Here is a 22,313-nt window from a genome sequence, read left to right on the forward strand (position 1 = left end):
TTTATTCCTTAGGTTATCTTCTCTGTTTACTTTTCGTGGTGGTGGTGTGTCTTGATGTGCTGGTGAAGGTCTGCAGAAAGGCTTGAGACTTGAACTTTCCTAGAGTTTAAGGTACTCATGTTTCAGGATTTTCATTACTTTGTTTCCTTAAGTGCAGTCTTTACTGATTTCACAGTCGAGTAAATAATTCTGGTAGTAGTAGTGTTGTTGCTGGGATGGATGTAAGACCATATATGAGCAAGGTTTGTATAGAGAGAAGAGTATGTTCTTGCAGGAGTAGGCCATATAGCTGTGAAGATGGCTGGACATGCTCTGGAGCCTGTGGGCACTTCTCTAGGCAGAGAAGAGACAGAGCGAACTTTGGGCAATGCTGCAGCACATCTCTGGGAGAAGGGGTTGAAGCGTCCTGCAGCTTTAGCTATCACAATTCTCATTTTTCTGTTGAGAGAGGTGGTTAAACGTCAGGGATGGCTTTCTGATGTGTCTCCCCACCTCTGAAGTTGTATTTCAGTCATCTTTACCAGGTGCTGACCCTGCATGCAGGCATGACTCAGACTGTGCCCGCCAGGTCCAGCGAGGCTGGGGGCTAGTTTGTGGCACTTGAGCATGCTGGGGTGTCTACTACCCCTAAATACCTATGTGCTGTTCGGAGTGTTACCAAAGTGTACTCAAGGCCTGGGCCAAGCAGCGCTCACTGCCCTGCTGGCCATAGGCACCCTGGCAGGCACCTCCTCCTTGTGTCAGGGTGTAAATGGCTCCCGGTGCAGTTAGAGGCTGAGTCCCCACCAGGGATGAGGTCGTCACTGAAAGCTACACCTGACCACAGCCTTCCCTACCCCCATGGCAAATAAATTATAAGAACAGTAATGAAAAGGAAAGTGTGTGTGTGTTTTAAAGCAGGCCTTCTTGCTGTGAGAAGTGGACAGGGGTGCTGCTGCCAAGCCTGCGTGTCCCCCCATTGCCAGGTGCGTGCATGTCCCCCCATTGTCCCCCTTCACATGATGCTTTTTAACTGCTCCCAGTATCACCTGCTTCTCTCCCCTTTCCAAGCCCCACAAGGTGGATCAGCTGAGCTCTGGGTGGCAGGTCTTGTCTGTTCACCCAAATAAAAGGCAGCTTGCAGAGTGCCTGCTGTCTCTCTGCTGGGGAGAGGGACAAAGGCAGGTGGCCCAGGTGCTCTCCATGGCTGGTCTTCGATGGCCTGAAGTCACTGCATGCCATGCTTTCTTATTGGAAGCTTTGCTGCAAAGGCACAGCCAAAATTGGAGGGAAGGCCTCAGAGCGTCACCACCAAATCCTCCTTATTTGGGGGTCTTTTGTGTCTGCTTGACCTGCTTGAGTGCATCAGGAGCTAGTATCTTGCAGGATCTCGTGTCCTTGAAAACACATCTGCCTTCTTTTTTTTTGTGGGGGTTAGTTGCTTTTTGTGCTGGCTGGTCCCTGCATTGCAGGTTTCAGCTATATGGTCCTTACTGTGTTTCATACTGCTGGCGCTCTGTGCCGCCATTTAGTGTAGATGCAGGTCTCAAAATAACCTTGAGACTCACTGGCTTGCGAGGAGCAGATGTGCTGGCAGCACGGTGCACTTGGCTGTGGAGAAGGGGGATGTTCTGGCTCTGCTTTCCTTGGAGAGTGTATCTTCCAGCTAGTCTCTTACGTGATGTTAATGGCAGCCTAAACATATGGGCAGGGGTACGAGGATCAAGTGGTGGCCTCTGTGTGTCAGTCCACGGGGAATGGACATAAAGCAGAAGGACCAGGTGGAAAAAGGGCAAACTCAGATGCACTGGACCCTGTGTGATTGAAAGGAATTACTTTTTTTAATCATCTTCGGTTTAGGGAGTTTTCATTCTTCTCCTGGTTACGGATTTGCAGTTGAATAATGCCAGCTTTGTATGTCATCATAAATACATCCATAATTTTGATATTGTCTCCAGAAGTGTTAGAATGTCTGATAGAAAAATTGCCAAGGGGGAGTATACAGGTAAACCTCAAAAAGGCATGCAAGTCACATGACTGTTTAAGGCTAAGTCTTGAAAACCTGATATGTTCTATTCAGCAAAGATTATTAAAGTAGTTCACAGGAAAACCAGATTATCCAAGAGCAAGAGAAGGGGTATAGAGCAAGCTAAGTTAGCTGATTGCCTCTACCACATCATGAGACTTGGTTGCTTCAGTGCTTCCTATGAGGTTTCAAGATCCAGCGGCTTTATAAATTTGCTGTATGCTTGTTATCTAGATGTCTGCATTTTTGTTTCCCATGAACTTAAGGTAGAGAATCATCATTCTGGCTACAGGCAGGACAATACAGCCAGGTGTTATCTGAACTTTGGATGTTGATACCTGCCAAGCACCTGAGTCCTGATTTGCAGCAACTTGTATTGCACCTCTATGGAGAATCTTCCCACTGTGCCAAATTGCAAAGTGTGGATTTGGGATGGAAACTCAAATGAACTGTTTCAAAGAGTGTGCCAGGTTCCTTTCACTTAGAGCTTTAAGCAGATAGAAGTGTAACTCAAAGAGGTACAGGGTAAATCAGTCCTCATTTTAGCTTACCTTTACTCTCTCAGCATGTTAATAAATGGTGGGTCCTGGCAGAAAATATTTTTCCTGGACTTGTAGATAGTATCCATAAAATATTCGCAGATGTAGCAAGCAGCTGCATTGTGATGCTGTTCTTAGAAAATGATGTAATGCAGCAATAATCACTTGTGAATTGTTACTGATTTATGAATTGAGAATGTTTGCAAATTATGGGTAAATTTAGCTAGCTCCAGAGAAATTCATGTCAGCTTGGTCAGGTGGTAATTCCTGGACTGTTGGCTGGTGCTTCAGTTGGGGCTTTTCCTCCATTGGCATGGTCTTTTACAGTGCCTTTCCAGAAATACTCATGGAGGGAGTTGGGAAGGAAAGGCAAAATGCTGACAGTTCTGGCGTGTTGTGCAGGCAGTATTTGGAGCTGTTGGTGGAAGACTGACTTGACTCCATCCATCCCGTGTTCTAGACACATTTCAGATGTTGGGGTTTCTGAAGAATGAGGTGGTAAATTGAGAGATGAAACACTTGGGGTCCACAAAACCACGATGCTGGTTCTGAAAGGGACCCTTTTTTCTCTGCATTAAAATTTGCTGTGTCAGAGTCCTCTGTCTCCTGTTTCCCCAGGCTCCAGTTAGTTTGCTGATGTCTCTGGCAAGTGATGGGCAGCTTGGAGCAGGAAGTTGGTAGAACCCAGTTTTAATTTCGTGCTTTCAGTGAGGAGCTGTTAGTAGATGAACACCTAACTAAAGTAATAATAGCATATATAACATTAACGTTGCAGCTTTTCTTAGTCCTTAAAGGCCTCAGCTGTCTTTGAGATGGAGCACAACAGGCTGATTATGCACAATAATGTCACAGAGTAATTTGAAAGGAGGAGAGGAATATCTGGTTCATGGAAACTGCAAGAGGGCATAGTAGAATTAGTTATTTCAAAGAGACAGAATAATGCTCCAGAAAGGAGAAACTGTCGTACTGAGGGGGTGCCTGAAGAGAGGCACAGAAGATGACTGCTACACAGGGCGTGGTCTTTGTAATTGCAAGAAGGTTTTTGCTGTATAAACCCAAACTGAACCTCTTTAGCCTCAATTTAACAGATGTCTGTTGGATGTGTTTAAAACAAAATAAATGCAAGATATAATTCATTTTTCTTTCTATTTTTAACTAGTCTTGTTTGTTTTTAATGAGATGGTTGGGTCCTGAATTATTTTCGGGCAGGATCACTCTGTTATATTCTGGGAAGAATGACCTATTGTCAAAGAAGTTGTGGAAAAAGTAGAAAATGTCCAGACTCATGCCAGGTTAAAGCAGTCTTACAGATTGTGCTATAGAAATATTGACTGTGATCAACAGGGGTACAGGGAAGCCAACTGATTATGAAGACCAGCTGAAAAAAGAAACTGAAGATGGAAGATAACTGCTTTCCCAGAATCAGTGATAAAGGTTTTCTGGAGATTAACTGTGGGTGCACAAATGTGTGCCTTTGTGTAGGACGAGACTAGTTTGCGTGGCTGTGTGTGGATCCAAGTTTTGAGAAGTGGGGTGTTGCACCCTGGGAGCCCCCTTGCTGACTGGTGCGTATTACAGAATAGTCTATAGTCTGGGAGGATCAGCTAAAATTAAGAACAAACCATCCTGAAGGAGTTGGCTTTTCTGCATCTGGAATCACGCCACCATCATTTAATATGAGTGAATTTGCCCTATAGTCATGGAGGGAGTTTTTTCAAGATCTCTTGTTCCCAGCATAGCTATTGTGCTCAGTTGATGGCCATTAAACAAGAGGTTAATTTCATTTGTATAAGAATTTTCTTTCTTGAAAAAAACCCGAAAGTTATGAGTTGAATGCCCTAGATTTGCTACTCCCTAAGTGAAATACAGAGATGAAGGAGGGATTTTTGGTGATAGCCAACTGCTGATTGAGTGAATTGCTTTTAGCAGCATGGAAAAAAAGTGTGAGAACACCATGAGCTATTATTTTGCAGTTATCCTGGTTTTGCCACTGTGGGCCTCTTCAGGAATCAGACTCTGGATAAAATGCTATTTTTTTTGTCCCTGTAGCTGCTGGATATAAATACACACCCTCTCTCATTCTTTTCCGAAATGTGGCTTTCCTCTTATAGCCAGTCAAGAAGAGTATGTTAATCTGGTTTTGGTTTCACCTTTATATTTTGGGGGGAAATATCACACTGTTTTGGCTTCCCTGGTAGGCGAGACTGTGCTTTTTATTACTTTGTTTAAACTAGCCCTGAGATTATAGATGCCAGTCCTCCTTTGACTTTTGAGAGTATATGGGTTCCCACCAACCTTTGCTGGAGCTATCTTGCCAGTAGTGTAACAGACAGAGGATTTCTTGTTGTAGAAATGTCAGCAGTCTTACCTTTCTATTGAGCAGTGGTCTGCCATTGGACTGGGCTAGATTTTTGGAAGGAGGGAAGAGACAGTTTTGCCATGTGATGAATCTATTTTTGAAACAAACAAAACCTCAATGCCTAAAGCATACAGGAAAGTTGAGCCATCACACAGATCGAGATTACTGGATCTGTGCTCAAAAAAATATTAGCAGGTTTGTCATCAGAAAAGAATTAAAATAATTTGTCTAATTCAGATAATGTATTGAAACTGTCGTCTTGCTCTATTTTTTGGCTGTGTTTGGAATCAGAAATACCAAAATCCAACAAGGGAGTCTGCTCTCATGTTACTTCTTGCCAAGCCAGCGTTGGAAACACTCAAAATTTCATGAGAAATTTCTTTTGGGAGTTCAGTCCATTTGTGCAGGCTTGTGTGGTGCTCAGATGGTTGGAATCATTTAGGTAAGGATCAAATCTTTCACGTTTGACACTCTCCCAAATGTGAACCTGTTTGAAGGGTGGATCCTCCATTTGTGGTGGTCTTAAACTTGGTATTCAATTTTATCAACCCTGCTATGTACCTTGAACCCAGTGCTGCTTGTAGCAGAGACAACCAAAAGCAATTTTAGCCTTGAAAGGATTGGGAGAGGACCCTTATGCTCTGCAGGCTGCGATGGCATTTTGAGGATGCATAGCCATCCCGGTCGTAGTAGCTATGCTGATTCTTCAACTCGTGTTCGGCTAGCAGCATGTTTGCCTTCAGCTAGGCTGGCATGGATTGGGAAGCATATGCAATGGCTGCTACTTCATGGAGTATTTGAGTCAGGCCAGCATGCATCTGTTGTGGGAACAAATGAAAAGCAAGTACAAAATCTTTTCTCAGTTTGTGTCATGCTCTGTGGTATTTTCTGCCACCTCTGCCAACTGATCCTGAGAACACATGCTTTGCCTCTTTGCTCTAAACACTTTCCTTTCCCAGGTACTGAAGTACTCTTCTGTTACCTCCTCTTCCTGTGCTGAAATAATTCACAAAACTTAAAATCAGGAAGGAAAAGAAAGAGTTGTAGTGGTTGGCAGGAAATGGAAGCAGCACCATAATGTTTCTAGACATGTCAAGCATATGTTATGTTGTGCTGGCACAGAAATGTGCAAATGCAATGCTCAGTTTCTGAGTCTTTCAGATTTTAGGAACTATTTTCAATGGAAATAAATGAGACTGAGACTTGAGGTCCTGACTTCTCTGGTAGGGACTGATCCTTGTAGCAGATGTCCATGCAAGCTCCACCAAAAGGAATCTTCCATGACTGCTCCCTGACATAAAGGTCAAAGCCGCTGTAAACGCGGTCTCCACAAACTCCTGCCAGTCCACTTCCATTCTAGAGTACATCATGCAGGGGAAATGGTGTGGGTTGGTTTTGGTTTTGTGTGTGGGGTGTTTTTTTTTTTTTAAATTGGAGCTTATCAGGACTCTCATAGTGCCACCATAGATTAAAATGAGGATCTTCCTACGAGTTTCTCTGCTACTTTCAGAGGTGATATGGCTTTAAGGATTGCTCACCTTCTGGGCACCAATCAAGTGTTGATACTCTTTCCAAGCTGGTGTGATATTTCCACTGGGTCTCTGCAGCATGGGGTTTTTCCAGCTGCAGGGGTGACCCTGTCTTCTTACAGCAGCTTGCTCACTGCAGTCCTGGTACCAAAGAGATCAACATCACAAGAGATTTAGCTAATAAGGTAAGGCCAGTCACCTTTGCCGTGCATGCTCAGTCACTTGGATCCAAGCTATCTGTAAAAACAGATGGGTAGCTCAGAGCTTTCCTCCCTCATTTCTGAAATCTTGGTCTTAAAAACCATCAATTACTTGAAATGGAAGTTTGAGAAGTTACGTGAAACAGCCTGAATTGAAGCTTCCCAGTATACAATGAGAGCATACAGACTCTCTCCCCTGTGGACCTTTAACTCATTGATTTGACTGCCTGGACAAAGCAGAGAGCAAATTCCTCAAGAGTGAACTCTTTCGCTCTCAGGGTCACACTTCTGTTGCAGTTTACCTTTGCACTTTAATTATGACTCTGATTTGGGGGAACATTTCAACCAAAAAATAAAGTGCTTGCCTAAGTTTCATTAAGGTCAATGGAACTTAAGCATAGGTTGTGCCAACTAGGGCAAGAACTAAACATGCCTTATCAGGACTTTTACTAAGAACTGAAGGGAAAAAGGAAAAGCTGGAAAGTAATTTTTTTCCATGCCTCTGATTATCTTCAATATTCACACACATGTTAGAAATAAACGACTGAGCAGTTATGATTTTCTTTTTGCTTGTTGTTTTAAAGATAGTACTAACACTTCTGCTTATCCTTCTTGGTGGAACATAAAATATTTAAATCTGAAGTAATTTTATAAAGCAGCTTTATCAGAGCTTATTTGTTTATTACAGTGCTTGGGATTGTTGTGTAAATAAGATGAAGCTATTTTTGGCTTCTGCCTGCTTGTCCTCAGGAGTCATAAGATGTGTTCACCAAGACAGTGACTGAGTGCAGCTGGAGCTCCTGATAAGTCTTATTTGATGTGAGCTGTATGAGGGGATAATTACCAAGAAGTGGGTCAAAGATACGGCCTTTTGCAGAGCGACGGACCAAACAGCATGCTTCTGAATGCAGCAGCCAGCTCTGCAAATAAAGTGGTGTAAACTGCCTCATCCTTTTCAGTTGCATTGATCACAGAGGTGCTCTTCTGTGAGTCGAACTAGGGCTTCTGCCTGCGCTTTTCTCCTTCCTCTACTTTGCCATAGCCTAGAAAGAAGAAGCTGCCCTGAGACACTCTTTGCTCTTAACCAAGACACACAGGATGTTTTTGGGGTTTTGGTTTTTTAACCCTAAGGTAATTGGTGCATATGACCTGTCCCATGACACAGTAACAACAGAGGTCTAGTCTTACAGAGGTCTTCTGCCTGTGTACAGCTGACCTCAATGAACTGACTCTGCTGAAAACAATGCAAAATGTGTCCTGTGGTTCTGGGGTAACAAATGCAATCAGGTGGGAGACCTCTGCTAGGGTCAGTGGCATGTAAATGTTGAAGGCCTCAGTTTACCTTTCTGCTTTGTATGTTCAGATCAGGGTAGCGCGAGTGTGTTATTTATGCTGAGAGAACAAAAATTTGTACACTTGTTTTCTAGCAATGAAGGAAATACCTAACTGCAAACAGGGTGAACTGTAGCAGAAGAATTGCTAGATAGAGGGTGCAGGAGCAGGTGAATTTGAGCTGGGTTTGCTCTCTACTTTGCTCAGGTTGTCAATCAGTTAAGTGCCTAGTAAAAAGACAGATGGGAGAAAAAATTACTCTTAAGAGCTATATTCCACTCAGTCCTGGGTGAAACATCTTGATTTTGTTAGCTGTAGTTCTTTATGCTCCAAGCTGGATTTGTTCACATCTTATGTCACTCAGTGTGGCTGTGAGTTTGTGGTGTTTGCTGAAGCTGTGATTGCAGTAGGAGAGTCTAGGAGGAGAGGGGTGGACCAGCGTTGGTGGCCTGTAAGCAAAGTCAGCTATGGAAACAGTACTGACTTCATTGAACTAGTGCTGTGAACCCAGTGCAGTGGAGATGTGTGATGTCCTGTGGTTCTGGGGTAACAAGCATAACCAGGTGGGAGCCCTATACTAAAGACAGTAGTGTGTGGATGTTGGCAAAGGCCTTGGCTTTCATCTTTTGCTTTGTGCAGTTGATGTTGGGTGCCTGTTCCAGCTGAAACTTGAAATTAATGCTTCAGGTTTATTTTCTTGCTTCCCAGGATGGTAGCAGACTATTTTGTTAATGATATGAATGTTAAACACTGCATGGGCACAGCGGACTAATGTAGGCAATAAAATAAAAAAGGGAGACTGAAAATCTGTCGCTTGCTCTTATTGTCCAAGCCCCTTCTCTTTGAGGACTCAAGCACCCCAGAACAGCTGAGGGAGCAGAGCCTTTTGCAAGAGAGGGTTTATGTGAGCACAGAGCTGTGGAAAATGTCAGGTGTTTCCTGCAAAGGCAGAAGGTCTGCTGTGAGGAGAAACAAGTAATCAGCATGGAAAGCTCTGTATGTGTTAATCTGCGCAGAACTAAACTTGTGATAGTAGTGGTATATCTAGCTCACCCTGTCTCTTCCTAAGTTTACTCTTTTTGGTAGTAATGGAAATATTTGGAAGTGGTGGGAAGAGAAAATTATTTTCACCATATTACCTTCAATATTCTTATTTTTATCTGTATCTTTCTGATTCCACTTAAAGGAGTTAACCTCCCAATAAGAAGTATATTAGACCACATAGGGGCCACAGTATGTCTCTTTGTTTCATTTTCTCTGCAGCTATAGGAGCAAATAGTAGCTGCAAATATCTGTAAAACATTCATGTTTGGATTTTTTTTATTTTGAAGATGAGGAACTATTACCAAAATTGATCAAATATTAAATACCTTTTTTTGCAGTATTTTAAAAATCTTTTACAGAAAATTCAAAGGCTCTGTATCTGAAGTGCTCTTTGGAGTGCTGTGTTTTCAGTATTAGCTCCATGGGATTTGTCTCACACTTCCCTTGCAGCTAATGTGATTCAGGGATTTGGGTGAGCCAGAATTCTTCTGGGCTGCATTGAGGGAAGGGACCAGACACCAACATCTGTTTGCTGCAGGAAGGCACAGTCAGTCAACTAGGTAGGTTAGTTAAATACATAAATAATAAATGTCGAGGTGGAGAAAGGAAGAAAAACAGACTTCTGTTTTGACTCCAGTACTAGAGTGACAAATGTACCATTGTAAGCCTCCTATTAACTTCTCTGAAGACTTGGCAGGCCTTCCTAGCTTACCTGTCGAAGGAAGGTTGTAATGACAATGTGAAATCGGATTATGTAAAGTATTGTAATAAGTGTAGACATCCAATCTTTAAGTCTTTAGTTCCTACCTTAAGCACCTGAATTTAATGATAAGAGAAATTAGAAGTCTTAAATGACCTGTGAATGGTGTGGTCAGTGGGTATCAAAGGGGAAACTTAATTGCAGATGAAACTGTAGATACAAAAACTTCCAAGTGAAATGCTAAACACGGCTGTGTTCATGTGGTTTCTTGTTTGTGATAGGACAATAATATTCAAAAGTTCAGCTGTTTTTCACCTTTTTTCCTCAAATTTCTTACTGAGAAAATGTCTTGCTTAAAGAATTCTTTGTGACGGTTGGTGAAGGGAAAGAAAATCAAGCATTTGGGACATGGGAGTATACCACGTGGCTCAGTGCCTCTCTTATCAGTCTTCTACTGTGATCCTGGAAATGTCAGCTTGGGGCTCTTGACTTGTGATGAGGTGTAAGAGAGAATTCATTAATCATTTCATCTTGAATTTTTCTTCCTGAAGACCAGCTATGCTCATCAGAACAGCCACTGTATTTTGAGGTTATCCCAGATAATCTAGGACATCTATATGTTTTCTGCATGTAGATATCTCCCATTCCTTTTCAAAACTTTCGGAGACATGAAGGAAGAAGCTGCTTTCTAAACCAACTCACACCAGCTTATTTAAAAGTTAGCTTGATAGAGCTGCTAAGCACTCTGCTTTTAAGTTTAAGGAATGTTTCAAGAAAGCTTTTGTAGCTCTAATACCTGAAAGACCCTATAGTCATGGCAAGACTTTCAAAATATGAGAATGGAAGTGCTGTGCTGTTTCGAAGCTTTCCAACTGAACTACTGTTTTTCTGATCCAGATTCAAACCCAGGTTCCCCCCCACCCCCCACCAGTGAACTAGGCTTGGGAGGTTGGCTGTGTCTGAGACTGCTTACACAACCAAAGTCAGCTGTTGAGGGCTCTGTTTAGGGAACCCCTTGATATAGACTTCAATTTGTTTCCTTTTTAATAGAAGAATTACGTCTGCTGAGGGGCCCAAACTGTCTTCTCACCTGCTCTGTGGTAACCCCCATGCCATGGAGAAGAGCTTGCTCCAAGGAGGAATAAACCCTCTGCTCTGCCCTATTCAAACCCAAGGGCTGCCTTTGTGCTTCAGCTTTCAGCTTCCAAAGGCATTTTTGGTTAGCATCTCTGCTGGATTCACAAAGGGTCAGTGCACTAATAGGATACAACACTGGGAAAGGACAGGGCTTTAAGGGACTCTTTGGAGATTTGATGCCCTGTGTGAAAGAGGTCAACAATACTGCAGCAACAATTTTAATTTACTTGTGGAAAAAAAGGGCACCATAGAAAGGGGAAGGACACTGGAAATAAGGGACCTTTTAATTCCTCCCATCCTGATGATCCTAACCCCAAATCCATCCATTGCTGATAAACCTAACCAATGACTTTAAAGGACTTAACAAAAGGGAATAAATGTCCTCCTGCCTTTCTCCACCACCTACCAATGCATAGCAGTTCCTTATTGTGTGCATTTACTGTAGAGATGGGGGAGGGGGGCAGTGATAACTTCTTTACGAGAGACACTGGTCTGCACCTGCTCAAGGGCTCTTGCATGTTGATGCTCCACATAGCAGAAAACTAGCTAGCCCTTTGCAGAGAGTGATAACAGTAACTTTCTGGCATGCTGATAGTTTGTTCTGTCCTAGAGAGAAAAAGGAATTGATGACAGGTACACAGACTGAGCAGCCCCCAAAAGTCATGTTGGATTTTGGGAAATCTTCTCTCCTGAAGCTGTCTTATCACAAGGATTGTTGAGCTGTGTAAGAGGCTCTTTGATGCTTGGGAATCAGGGAAATGCTGATCATCTGTGCTAGGGTGAATGACATTGGTGCTGTGGGAAACTGAAAAAAGCTATTTTGACTCTGGCTTTGTCAGTCTGTATGGCTGAAAGCTGTGAGGCACTGGAGCCTGTATCCAAATGTAACTTGCACATCTGCAATAGATATCAACAATGCTTACATGACTCTGTGCAGGAAACAAGTTTGAAATGTTCTTGGTCCATTTTCTTTCTTCTCAGCATATCAAGAAACAAAGAGCAATATTTAACATCATTCTTCAGGGAAAGGCTTTGGGGGAATCTATTTCTGAGTGGATGTTTTGATTTATTTATTAAACAAGATTTATTTTTCATTGGGAAGTAACTTTTTGGAGTTAGACATACAGAAAACACAACCAAATAAAGCCACATTGACCATCAACAGCATCATGATAATGTATGAGAGGGTTTGGTTTAAATCCTTCAAGAATAGATCTGCCCATTATCTCTAGTACTCCAACAATGTGGGCTAAGTGAAATCTACTTGAAAATGCTGGGCAGCAGTGCTCACTGAAGAGAAAGGTAAGTAGTAGGTAATCTAGGCCAAATTAGTCTGATGACACTGCCCAGCGCACAGGATACTAGTTTTGAACTATGTGGGCAGAAGTCCAGGGGTCTACAGTGCAGCAGGATGGATGTGCATTGGTGTTTTCCAAGTGTAAGGGAAAGCAGTGAGGTGTAAGGAACACAGGCAGTCACTGGGAATGTGGTCCTGAGGAAAAACACAGAGTGCTTTTTGGCTTAAAAAAAAAAAGGGCTGTAGGGTGACCTCAGAGATGTGTTGATTCCACTCCAGTACCACCTCCTCCTGGAACCACAACTGATGTATTGACCAGCCAGCTTCTAACTTAACACCCAAACCGTTGCTCCTGTAGTTGCAGAGTGAGCTGCTTCAGGGAGCAGAGTTTGCTGCTGCTAGTTGCAAACCAGCTTGCCACATAACTGGATGACCCCCAGCACTGGTGAAGGAGGAAGGGGGAATGCAGAAGTGAGAGGAGGGCTGGCATGCCACAAGCCTGGCTTAGACTGACTCAGGTCTCTAGACCTGCAGGCTCAGTCCTACCATTATGTAGCTCTCTAGGAATGTTGTACACCGTTGCAGGGCAGGAGGAGTAGACTAGCTCTTCTGCTGTGAAGCTGGAGTTGGGAAAAAAAGGCAACCAAATCAAACTAATGAAGCATCAGGAATGATGTGAGACTGATTTGCCTCTGGACTTGTAAAAATACTGTCTTTAAATACAATGCCTTCATTAGCACACAGCTTCCAGCAACAGTGCTGTGGCATTTACCTAATGGAGAGATGGTAAGGATGTTGTAAAACTCCTCTCTTTTCAGCTTGGAATTCTTGATAACCGCGATCCAAAACAAGAGCATTACTGTAGTTTTGCATGTAAATACATTTGTTCGTCTCATGTACCGTTTTCTTACATCCTTGACATGCCTAATGATACCATATCCAATTTATTTACTGACAATCTCCCTATAGTCATGGCAAGACTTTCAAAATATGAGAATGGAAGTGCTGTGCTGTTTCGAAGCTTTCCAAATTCTTGGTCCCTTTGGTAATATGGCTATGGTGTTAAATAATATTGTATTGTGGTCACAGCAGTCTTAGGATTGAAAAGGAACAAAGAACTTTTTCTGTCTGTGCAATCCCCTCTCTATGGCATATCCTGCAGTTAGCATAAATTATTTTTCTTTTTGTCCATGTTCGCCAAACTATGCACTTTGCTTTGCCCTGCATGCATGGGCTGGTATGAATTTTTTCTCTCTGGCCTGCAGCAACAACTTCCTTGTTCGTTACCACAAAATCTTTTTCCATTGTATTTGATAGAGATTCCACTCTGCTTTTTCATCCATACTCAACAGAAAACAACAGGCGGTGTGTTGCGTGTTCCTCAGCAAAACCGTGCATGCTTGTCACTGCCAACTTGGCAAACTCAACTTCTGTCCAGCATTATGGCTTTTGAGCCTGTACTTTCATTTCTTGTGTAAGATGCAAAGGTAAGTCAATGAAGATGAATTGAGCATACACTTTGGTAACTGCACTGGGGAAGCTCCAGTTAGAAATCTGCTCAGCAAAGACAGGGCTGTAACAAGTATCTGACTTGGGGGGGTGAGCAGAAATTCAGCCTTTGGTAGTGTAGGCTTTGTGAACAAGAGTTCTTTAAGCCTCCATGAAGATGGCTATAGCTGGAAAATCACGTGTTTCTCTTATGATAAACTGTCCTTGTGCAAATGTTTTCAGACCCTTTGAGCTCTCATTCTGTGGGCTTGGAATACACCCATAAGCTTTGCTTGGCTTCTTTGGTTTGACTTCACTTTGAAGCCTAGGCCCTTTGTAGATGGACTTAGATGGCCTGCCTTGGGGTTCAACTTGTTGAAGGCAAGGAAAAAGTGGTGGGCGCACAGCCTATTCACTGGTGATGCCAAAATGAGCTGTGACTCACTAATCATGCAGACTTTCTTAATCCATCCCTTCCCAGTCTTTCTTGCTTGTTTTCCTGAGAAGTGAGTTAACAACAGTGGCATTTTAAAGTTTTACCATCTGAGTGAATCGTCTTGAGATGAGGGCAGTAGTTCATAGCTCACAGAGGTTTGGTTTCTGAGTGCATCTACAATGCACCTGGATGTATTGATACATGCTGTACTGATGCTGGGCACCATCACTACCACTAGAACCACAAAACTGTGGGACTTCTGCTACCCACAGTGCTCAGTACTGCCATGGTTTCACCTCTTTAAATCACGTCTCCCTTCTTTCTCCAGTGTGCTAGGAAGGTGGTGTCCTTGTTCTGGTGGTGAAGAGGCAGAAGGGCTAATGGATGACTGATCTGCCTGCTGGGGAGAGGTAGTCCTCTTAAAGCTGACCTGTCCTGTAGGAGGGAAGGCTGTCAAGAATCTGCTGATCCTGGATGTGGAAGAGGGAGTGAGTTGGCTGGTAAGGTGCTGTACCCTTGGGGGACATTGAGCCTAGTGGCACCTTCTCTTGATGCTCTACTATGAGATGAAGTCTCATGGAAACAAGTTGTGCCTCACTGCAAGGTGAGGTCCTGTGGAGGTCTTCTAAGAGAAGAGCTTCTCCATGCAGCAGTCACCTTCATTTGCTCTATAATATTCTTGGCTTTTTTCCAATGATGGCAAGCATTGTTCCCTCTTCAGGGGAGCAAGGATTTTCTCATGAACCCAGGTCCCTCGCTCAGTTACCTCAATAGCCATGGTGGCAAGAGATTGCTGGATATTTATTCTGTTTCACATTTTCAGTGGTGAGGAAGGCAGTGGGAGGTGTCCTGGAGGAAACTTCCACAAGATGTAGAAAAAAAGGAGTCCAAACACTACTTTAAGTATAGCAAGCCCACAGTAGTCTTGTGGTAGGCTGTGGGAGGAAATGAATTATAAAGGTGCTTTTGAGGGCTGCCTGCATCTCAGCGCTCTAGTGTTTTTTTTAAGGATTTAATAGTTGAGAGAGATGACCAGTCCAAGCAATGTCTGTTGGACATTTGTTATTGCTGGGGAGGTTTCCTTATGAATCATCTGTCTGCTTTGTGTATTTTAATTAGAGTGTCACAATAAAGACTGAGAGCCAATTCTGTAAAAATATCTGTACAGGGAGAGGGGTATGGAAGGAATCACTGGTAGATATATATCCTTGGGGGCCTTCGGACAGCTTCGGTCACTCTAGTGTATCCTATAGTTGAAATACAGGTCTGGGAGCTGCATTGTGTGCTTTGTGGCATCTATGCTGCCTGGGGCTATTCTGATGGGGTGGTATACAGCCCCTGTCCTCTTTTCTTTTCCTCTCCTCCTGCCCCCAAAATATATTTCTTAGGAAACAGCAGGACTGAAATTTATAGAGGAGGTATACACATTTGGAGGGGGAGAGGGAGGAAAACCTCACCCAAATGCACTGTTAGTTAAGGTTTGTTCTTCAAATATCTTATGTTTATGCTAGAACAGTTACAACAAAGCAGGCAACATGTTTTGTCTACAGACTAACCCATGCACCAAGTTTAGTATTAACTGCCTTTCATTCCTTTTAAATAATCTGTTACTGCTATTAACAGAAACGTTTGCAAGCTTTCTGGTGTCTGAAATTGCTTGAACATGACAAGAGGCTTTGTCTCTTGGTGGTGTATTTTTGGGCATTTTGTTGGAAACAGCAGAACAACAGCCTTTTGCAGTGGTCTAAGACTTGCTCTGTTGAATGGAGCTGTTGGAAACCTCCAAGCAGAGAGCCCTCTTCTTTCAAGTCTTCCTGGAACAGGACCCACCACTGAGATCTTGCTGCCCCCAAACCCCAGCTCACTGCAGCTCACAGCCTCTCCAACCTGTCTGCCTTGCAGTGGCCCTTGTCCTGTGCCTGGCCACATGACCCTGATTAGCTGAAGCATTTCTAATTGCAGTATTTTTTCAACCTGGCTTGTATGAACACAGCTGGCTGAGAGGGTGATTGCATATGAAGCTGCACTGTCAGATATAAGGAGGTGGTAAATTTTAGGAGGAAGGTGGTGACAAACTAGGGGAGAGCTTGGGGAGCAGGGGGGACACCTCTTAGCCTGCATCAGCTGCAGGCAGAACAGCATGTCTAACTGCAGCCAGAGCAGTTTGGCAATGCCTACAAACTCTGCTAGTGAGGCTGACCGCTAATAGTGCTTATAAAGTCAGTCAGATTTTTGGCAAAATTTCAGACCACTGTGTTCCTGATGGAGCTTTTAAACTTATCCTAAAAAAGCATCCAGTATTATCAGAAAGAACCCTGTCCTCTGGAGCTGGGCCAGGACCCATGAATGAAACAAAGCTGACAGCTCTGAACTGCAGCAGCTTGGGGGGGGGGGGGTGGTGGTGGTGGGGACGGTGGGATGAGGACACATGGGATGGACAGGGATGACAAAAATAAGGACTTCGGAAAATAGAATCTATTCCTCTGTTTTGAAGTCTCACAACACAGAAGTGATGTTTCCTGTCTACCTCAACTTACTTCTGGTAGCATGTTCTCTGCAGAAACCTTCAAAAAGAAAGTGTGGGGGTTCTTTTTCTGATGAAATTGTGCGCCAGGATTGTCTTTTTATCTTTGGAATGTGCATGAACTCAGAAGGGATCAATCCTGAAGTGTTTTTCATTCCTCAGGATTTACATTTATTGAGCTACAGAAAGAATAACCACAAGAAGATGCAAGTGGTAAAATACACGGGAGAATCCATGTGTCATGGTCCTAAGCATCTGGGATAATCAGTGCAGTAGTTTTACATGACAGGGCCGTATTGTAGTAGGAAACTGATCTTTTCAGCATTTTCCCTTACGTGACAGGCCCAGTCCATTGGTTATGATACATATACAGTGCCTGCTGACAAACTGAGAAGCTGTTTTGATGACCTGTTGTGTAAAGAAAAAATGGGAGCTCTCAGCACAGCTGCGTGCAGCCTGTCTGCAGGGAAGTGCCATAAAAGGGGCTGGAATAAATCGGTTCCAGTGCAGGCTTGCTCAGAATAACTAATGGGGAAGTGGTTGAACGCTAGTGCACATTTTCATGAGTGCAGGAAGCTGTAAAAGTTTAGTACAGCTAGCAATGTGAAGAAGCAATATAACCTCTGTTGGTGCATAGGATCCTGTGAGAAGTAAGTAAACAAGAGAAAATGCTAACCACTGCGTTTTTAGGTCGGTGTGTATTTTCTGTCCTTTGGTGTTAGCACAGAAGAGCATTACTGGCAGTCCATCACTGGAGTTTAAATAGGATATGAGTGCTGTTTGGTTGCTTGAGCGAAAATATTTTGCCTTATTTTTGGCAGCTACAAAAAATATGGAAGCCAAAAACCTTAAAGGATTGCATAGTGTTCAATCATTTTATTTGCCTGTGTGTTTTTCCTCTCCTTCCTCTGGTCTGTTTATGTGAAATACTGGCAGAAAAGAGGAAATACAAAATCATAACTGGACACTCAGAATTTTTTATATAGGCATCCTCATCCAAATTCACCTCAAAATTGTTCTATACTGTAAGCAGCCTGCCAAGAATTAATAAAAAGAATATATGTATATTTCTCTGTAAGACCTCATTAACTTGTGCCTTTATCTCTTTCATTGCCTACATTCATTGCAAAGCCTGTTTTCCTTTCTTTAGTTATGCTCTGTCTGCAGGGAATTTGTGCCCTCATGTCAATGGCTCTACCTGTCACCTCTTCTGTTTTAGCAGTTTCTATAATCACCTTACCTTTCTCAATATATTATCCAGGGCAAGATGTTACGCACTTCTGGACTCAGAACAAAATTGCCAAAGTGCAAAAATTGCCAGTTGTGAAAAGTGCTCAAAGAGCACTGATGACTTGCTCCGCTCAAGGTGCAAAGTTTATTTTTAAGGCCCTGGGTGCAGGGTTCTACTTCAGATATGAAAGTGGCCGCACATCCCCATGAGGAGTGAGGGAAGGTTGGTGACTTACAAGCCAGGAAGAAACTCCATCAAGGGTACAGCAGCAAAGAACATCAAACTGCAATTACATCCTAAATACCCCTCCATCTTGCTGCTGTGATAAAACCCTGTAATTTCAGCAGCCTGCTCGGTCATATTTGACTCTTGGGCATTATTATCGTAAAATAATTAATGACTTGTCCCAGATTCAGAAAGTGGGTTTAGCAGGATTTCCAAAGTGCTCCTTTTCTTCCTCCCAGCATGAAGCCCAGTCCCTGTAGGCTGGGAGGCAGCCTCGAAGTAAGGTGCAGTGCTACTGGTGAGAAATAGCATTTCCCATGATGGTGAGGATGAGGGCTGGCATGGTGTGGTTACCCAAGCTGGGAAGGTGCCTCTAGTCAGTCCTTCTGCAGGAAAAGCTCACAGCTGCTCTCTTCTCTTGAAGCACCATGGTCTCCCACCTCCATGCTGTGCAAGGCCATCACTTCAATACTGACCTGAGGGAATGGGGCATGCCTGCACTGAAGGTGGGATGATGGAACTAGAGAAGCTCAGGGGCTGCCTCCAAGTGGCAATGTCCTGGGCCCTGCTAGCACTGCATGGGGCTGGGAGTTGAGCCCAAGGTAGCACCACACTCATGCTGATGGAGCAGCATGCAGCACCACTCATCAGGCACTCCCTGACAGGGAGGAACTTAATCCCTTTCTGTCAGGCAAAGAGTTATGTGCATATTACAGATGGGCTAACTTCCAGTATGCAGTGTTTGAGGCATTTAATCTGAACCCAACAGTAGTGAGTGCTTGTGGCAGACCTCACAAAGTTCACTTGGGATTTCAGTATTTCTGTGTGAAAGATGCTTAGCAACTGGAGGTGGCTAAAAAACCCTATCAAATGTCCCCTTCTCCAGCCGCAGTAAAATCATAAAAATGGAGTTTTGACTTCAAACTCCCTGCTCTGATCTTTGCCAGTCACTTTTTTCTGATGTGCATCTTCCTTCTAAAAATAGGAAATCTCATTGTGTGGGAGGTGTATTTAAACAGTGTTCTTTAGAATATAAATATTATTATTAAACTAACCCTTCTGTAGAGAAGTTCACAAACTTGTTCTAGGCAGAGGCTGCCTGCTGTCTATAAGAAGCATCAAATACTTTCAAACACGGACTTTCTGGAGACACTTCTGCCATGGGATGTAGGGTTGTAGCTCACAGCTTTCTGTAGGAGGCTGTATGACACCTTGATGCCTGTGAATTACAATGGCCTTCAAGGACTCTGCGTCTTATAGGCTCAAGCCGTTACAATGTTGAGTTAATAATTAGTTTTTAAATACCACTGTAACTTTCATTTCTGATATAGATAATTTGCAATCATACGCTGCTTTGGAAGGGATGGAGCTTAAATTGAATCTAAAATGAGAAACATCACTCAAAACAGACTGGAGCTAATTATTTTATTAAAAATACAGCTGTGCTTGCCATTTTAATAACCTTAACAGATCAAGGCCTATATGTGTGGGGAGGCCTTTAACTAGGACTTGTATTACCATGAGATTGTAGCCTTTGATGTGTTATTTCTAGTTTATTAAATGCTTTGGTACTGCTGCTCAGTTTACTTAGTGTCTTGTTTGCTAGCACTTGATTAGGAAGTCAATAATTAATAGATGGGTGGTAAAATTAAGTTTAGAGTTAAGAAAATGTGTTTGACAAGGTGAGATACAAGTAATGGGGCTTTGCAAAACCTTTTTTGGTTGTTCCCTGTTCAGCTGTGCTGCTGAAGCAGGGGGGGCTATTTTGCGTGGTTCATGCCAAATTTGAATCCTTGAATACTCACAGTCTTACTGGGTACTCTGGGATGGGCATCATCTAAGGCAGAGGTGTGGGAGCACAGGAGGGAACTGAAGATGGGTTTCCTGCCTCCTGTGAGTTTGCTTGAATAACTGGTCTGTGGGATGAGGCACAATATCATTTCAGTTTCTCAGATGTATTTTCCATCTGTCTTCATCCTCAAAAAGAAGGCTGAGGGTGTGTATGATGGGGTGGGCTGGGGAATCCAGTGGGAGCTGTTGCTCAAGCAAAGGAGCTCACAAATGAGCTGAAACTGCATCTTTCACATCACTTTACTAACCTCCAAAATTTGAGGAAATGCACCTTGTCCTAGTAAACCATGCAATGCCTAGGTTACAATATAGCAGGGTGACTAATATGCATGTCCATACTTTGCATGCAAACAGTGAAATGTTAGCGACAGAGCTGCTTTGCTGTTGGGAGTGTTTTTGTTAACTGTGCCAACACGTTTGGGACTGAAACGATACAGACCGAAACCAGCTCAGGAGTCACAACTTGTCCTTTGAAATATGGATAAACTCTCTAGGGAGTGGTGATCCTATGAGGACATAGGATGGAAAAGACCGACAAGTCCAGCTTGCCTTTTGCCCTTTCAAAGCATTTCTGTAGAATATGAATCCCCTTATTTAGAGAACTGCTTTAAGTAGAGTAAAACACAGGCCTGGGCTGTGAACTTCGAGTGAATGAGGTATTTTCATAGTCTGAAAAATTTTTGGCTGCTACTCAGACTACATCTCATATTTGCCTTTGTAGTACCTTTTCCCAGATAAGGTCAGGACCTGAAAGCTGTGTTTGGAGTGGAGTAAGTTATGGAGAGCTCCCCAGGTTGAAGAAATCTTGCGAGACAGAAGTTTTTCACCAGATTTCAAGTGTTTCTGACATCTGCCAGTCCTGGGAAAGTTGCTGTTAGCCTTGCTTGTGGTATTCTGTCAGCCGTGATTCCAGAAGCTAGTAAATAATGGATTTAAATGGATCCAGGATATTGTGTCAGAGGCATAAGGGACTGCAGGTTTGGTCAAAGACCTTGGCACTCGGAGGTTTCAGTATGACTCCAAAACCATAAAGCCAGGCTAACAAGATTAGAAACATCTAATGCAGCTCCACCCAAAAGCTGTTTTACTGTCCTCCATATTCCTCTTGCCTGGGCTGCCACTATGTGATAACTGGGAAGCTACCTGACCTGTCCAGAGATAGCTTTTGCCATGACTGGAGACCTGTGGGAACAGCACAGCTTTTGAGGGTGTTGCTTTTATGCGATGAAAATATGTCCATGATGGGTGGGGCAAGGAGTTCACACCTGCAGTGGTGAAAATAGTCATTGAGGGTTGCAGCTCCCTTAAGGATGTACTTGGCACTACTGGTTTTCAAACTCAACACTGTCCATCAGAAGAAATGCATGGCGTGCTTACTGCAGATAAATTCAGGCTGGGGGGCGGTGAAGGGAAGGTGAAAATGTCACGTAAGTGTGTATTTCAGTATTGCTCTTCTGCTCCTTCCATATCATATTCCCCACCCTGTTTGCAAGTCTTGTCTGATAGATAACTACCTCTGCTCTTCTACAGCACAAAGGTTTTGGTAGCTGTAACAGCTTTCTTCTGTCTAAAATGGTGATGATAATGCATGATGCATGCGTGGAAGGGAGAGGGAACGGCTAAGTATCACTGATGCTTGATGCTCTAGTCCCCACTTTTCAATTGTACCACAAATCTAAGAACAGAAGGTGAGTCTTTGGCCTGTAGCTGCAGGGTAACAGAGATCCTGATGGGACACTGCTGAGGGATTTTTGCAACCACAAGTTGTGCAGCAGTGGAGATTTTAAATAATGGGGAAGGGATGCTCTTCATTCTTCTGGGTTGGAGCAAATGCAACTTTAACTTTGGGGGAAAAAATCTATGAGAGCAATTGAGTTTCACTGATGCATCTATCCTAGTAATTGATGTGACTCTCTGCACTAATGGATAAACGGATTGTCTTTGTATTTCTGCCAAGAGTATGTCACATATTGAATAGTGACATTGATATTCCTATCAGATGTGAGAGTTAACACTTCTTTCAGGTAAATGGACTAGTTTGACCTCAGAGAGCTATTATCTTCAAGGTTTGCAGGTAACTTGTCACAACGTCTTTGTATTTGTTTTGAAAGTTTCACTGCAATAATATAGGCTGGAGAATTACCTTTCTTATATGAAATCTGATGTGGATAGTAAGAATTATGCATCATTTAAAAGTGGGCTATCAGTGTGGCTGGGAAATTATCACACCATCATTATGGTTCCATAACTATCATGCAAAAGGCTCCTGATGTTCTTTAGTAGGGCCCCCATGTGCTAGGTCTTTATGGAGAACAAGGACAGCTCCTGCTCTGCTGAGCTTAACATTTAAAAAGATGAGCTAGACAAAGTGCAAGAGGAAGGGGGCAAACACAGGGAGTAAGTCTCTCAAATTCCA

The sequence above is a fragment of the Leptosomus discolor genome, chromosome 8 (genome assembly GCF_034619465.1).
Source record: "Leptosomus discolor isolate bLepDis1 chromosome 8, bLepDis1.hap2, whole genome shotgun sequence".
In the NCBI taxonomy this organism is placed as follows: domain Eukaryota; kingdom Metazoa; phylum Chordata; class Aves; order Leptosomiformes; family Leptosomidae; genus Leptosomus; species Leptosomus discolor.